This window comes from Ornithorhynchus anatinus, chromosome 5, assembly GCF_004115215.2.
Source record: "Ornithorhynchus anatinus isolate Pmale09 chromosome 5, mOrnAna1.pri.v4, whole genome shotgun sequence".
Lineage (NCBI taxonomy): Eukaryota > Metazoa > Chordata > Mammalia > Monotremata > Ornithorhynchidae > Ornithorhynchus > Ornithorhynchus anatinus.
The window spans coordinates 84,533,752-84,537,180 of record NC_041732.1 but is presented as its reverse complement, the minus strand read 5'-3'; the positions used below and the strand labels follow the sequence as shown (position 1 = coordinate 84,537,180).

General features: G+C 45.7%; 1 non-coding gene across 1 annotated transcript; it reads right to left on the bottom strand.

Annotated features, from left to right (window-relative positions):
• Positions 1 to 2,442: 2,442 nt before the first annotated feature.
• Positions 2,443 to 2,580, bottom strand: LOC114812711. The gene has a single exon (XR_003760362.1). It is a non-coding gene; the product is annotated as a small nucleolar RNA SNORA7 (small nucleolar RNA).
• Positions 2,581 to 3,429: the final 849 nt, after the last annotated feature.

Here is a 3,429-nt window from a genome sequence, read left to right as displayed (position 1 = left end):
GATGTTACAAATGCCTGAAACAGGGTGGTGCCTGTTTGTTGGAGAGGAAGGGGCGGATGCTGGAAATGTTAGAAAGGAAAACTGACAGGATTTAAATAGAATATATTGTTTGAAATACAGGGAGGAGTCAAGGATAATGCCAAAACTGTGGGCTTTAGGAGAGCGGGGAAAGAGATCAACCTTAATGGGCAATTGAGGTGGAAGAGAAGATTTGGGAGGGGAGATGAGAAGTTCAGTTTTAGTAATAAAAGGAAATGTGAGATTGTGAAGGAGGTGAGATGATGGGGCTAGCACTGGTAGCTTAAGCCATGGTTGCAGAAGAATGCCCGAGGGAAATAGTGTCAAGTGAGAAGAAAAAAAGAACTAAAATGGGGCCCTGAGGAATACCCACAGTTAGGGACAGCGAGGTGGAGGAAAAGTCAGCAAAGAAGCTGAGAAAAAGGACCCTGAGAGGGAAGAGGAGAAGCAACTGAGAACTGTGATGTCAAGACCAAAGTTAGAGTGTTTTGCAGCACAGGGTCTAAAGACAGCCGAGAGATGGAGGAGAATTAGCATGGTAGCAGTTTGGGTAGAGAAGAAGGGGTGGATTCTAGAGATGTTGTGAAGGTAGAAAGTACAGTGTTTGGAGGACAGACTGATTATGCCGATTAAATGAAGGAGTCAAGATACAGAAGGAGTGTGACTCAATGGAAAGAACCCAGGCTTGGGAGTCAGAGAATGTGGGTTCTAATCCTAGCTCGTCCACTTGTCTGCTGTGTGACCTTGGCCAAGGCACTTAACTTCTTTGGGTCTCAGTTCCCTCATCTGTAAAATGAGAAGCAGAGAAGCAGCATGGCGCAGTGGAAAGAGCACGGGCTTTGGAGTCAGGGCTCATGAGTTCGAATCCCAGCTCTGCCACTTGTCAGCTGTGTGACTGTGGGCAAGTCACTTAACTTCTCTGTGCCTCAGTTCCCTCATCTGTAAAATGGGGATTAAGACTGTGAGCCCCACGTGGGACAACCTGATTCCCCTGTGTCTACCCCAGCTCTTAGAACAGTGCTCTGCACATAGTAAGCGCTTAACAAATACCAACATTATTATTATTATTAAAATGGGGATTAAGACCATGAGCCCCACCTGGGACAACCCGATTATCTTGAATCTACCCCAGGGTTTAGAACAGTGCTCGGCACATAGTAGGTTCTTAACAAATGCCATAATAATAATAAAGTCAAGGTTTTGGCCTTGCAGGACGGGGAGGATGGTGATGTTGTCTACAGTTAGGAGCAAGGTGTGGGGAGAAAAAGTTTGGGTGGGAAGATGAAGAGTTTAGTTTTGGACATATTGAGTTTAAGGTTTGAGGAGGACAAACAAGTAGAGATATCCTGAAGGCAAGAGTAATTATAGTAGCCATAGTAGTAATAGCATTAGTACTTCATTCATTCATTCAGTGGTATTTATTGAGCCCTTACTGTGTGCAAAGCACTGGACTAAGCACTTGGAAAGTACAATTCAGCAACTGATAGAGACAATTCCTACCCAACAATGGGCTCACAGTCTAGAAGGGGGAGACAGACAACAAAACAAAACAAGTAGACAGACATCAATACCATCAAAATAGATAAATAGAACCATAGATAAATGCACATCATTAATAAAATAAATGGAGCAATAAATATGTACAAATATATACAAGTGCTGTGGGGATGGAAAGGGGGAAGAGCAGAGGGAGGGAGTAGGCGCCATGGGGAGGAGAGGAGGAGAAGAGGGAAAGGGAGGGGTCAGTCTGGGAAGGCCTCCTGGAGGAGATGAGCTCTCAGTAGGGCTTTGAAGAGGGGAAGAGAGTTAGTTTGGTGGATGTAAGGAGGAAGGGCATTCCAGGTCAGAGGTAGGAGGTGGGCTGGGGGTCGATGGCGGGACAGGCGGGAACGAGGTCCAGTGAGGAGGTTAGCAGCAGAAGAGTGGAGTGTGCAGGTGGGGTTGTAGGAAAAGAGAAGGGAGGTGAGGTAGGACGGGGCAAGGTGATGGAGAGCTTCAGGATAGGATACTTGAAGATAGGATAATTACTTATCCTATCCTGCCTTGATTACTCTATCAGCTTCCTTGCTGACCTCCCTGCCTCCTTTCTCTCCCCAATCCAGTCCACATGCCACTCTACTGCTTGGATCATTTTTCTACAGAAATTGTCAGGCCATGTTCCCCCATTCAAGAAACTCCAGTGGTTGCCCAACCACCCCCGCTTCAGACAAAAACTCCTTTTATGCTGTTGAGTTGTTCCTGACCCATAGCGATTCCATAGATGCATCTCTCCCAGAACACCCCACCTCCATCTGCAATCGTTCCGGTAGTGTATCCATAGAGTTTTCTTGGTAAAAATACAGAACTGGTTTATCACTGCCTTTCAGTAAACTTAACTCTCCACCTTTGACTCTGTTCCATACTGCCCAGCACTGGTGAGTTTTGACTTGTAAAGATTGTCTTCCACTCACTAGTCACTGTCCAACCTAGGGAATGGAATGGGTAGGCCTCTGCTTGACTCTCCCTCCCGTAGTCGAGACTGGTAGAGTTCCCAAAACTCTCCAGGTACGATACTGAGAGGGGGAAAAACTCCTCACCATTGTCTTTAAAGGACTCAATCAATTTGCCTCCTCCTACCCACCTCGCTACTCTCCTACTACAACCCAGCCCTCACACTTCGTTCCTCTAATGCTAACTTTCTCACTCTACCTCCATCTCATATATCTCGCCACTGACCTCTTGCCCACATCCTCCCTCTGGCCTGGAACACCCTCCCTCCTCTTAGAAAGGCAATTACTCTCCTCTAGTTCAAAGACTTATTGAAGGCAAAACACCTCCAAGAAGCCTTCCATGACTAAGTCCTCCCCCTGCCCTGGCTTGCTCCCTTCATTCTTCCTCCCGCTCCCAAACCCATAGCAATATATATATTATATATCTGCAATGTATTCATTTGTTTATATTAATGTCTCCCTCTCTAGACTGTGAGCTCACTGTGGGCAGGAAATATGTGTCCATTTATTGTTGTACGCTTAGTACAGTGCTTTGCACACAGTAAGCGCTCAGTACATATGATTGAAAAAAATATGATTGAAATAGTTATAGTAATAGTATTAGTTAAGCACTACTGTGTATAGAGCACGGTACTTAACAATAGGAGAGAACACCCAAGTGGGAATTAGGCATTTTACCTGTCCCTCAGGGGATTCACCATCTAAGAGTAGAAGTGGGGGGAATGATGAAACAATAAAAAACAGCACAGATTAAAACACAAAATATGAACAAAATCAGTAGGATTCTGTGACTAAGGGGAGCAGATTTTCAGGCTTCTTGGGGCTAAGAGCTTGGGGTACACCCACAGCTACCAGTCTTCCCAGGGTTTCGTGGAGACTTCACGCTTTGGGGGCATGTGGGAGCAGCTTTTATTCCTGTCCT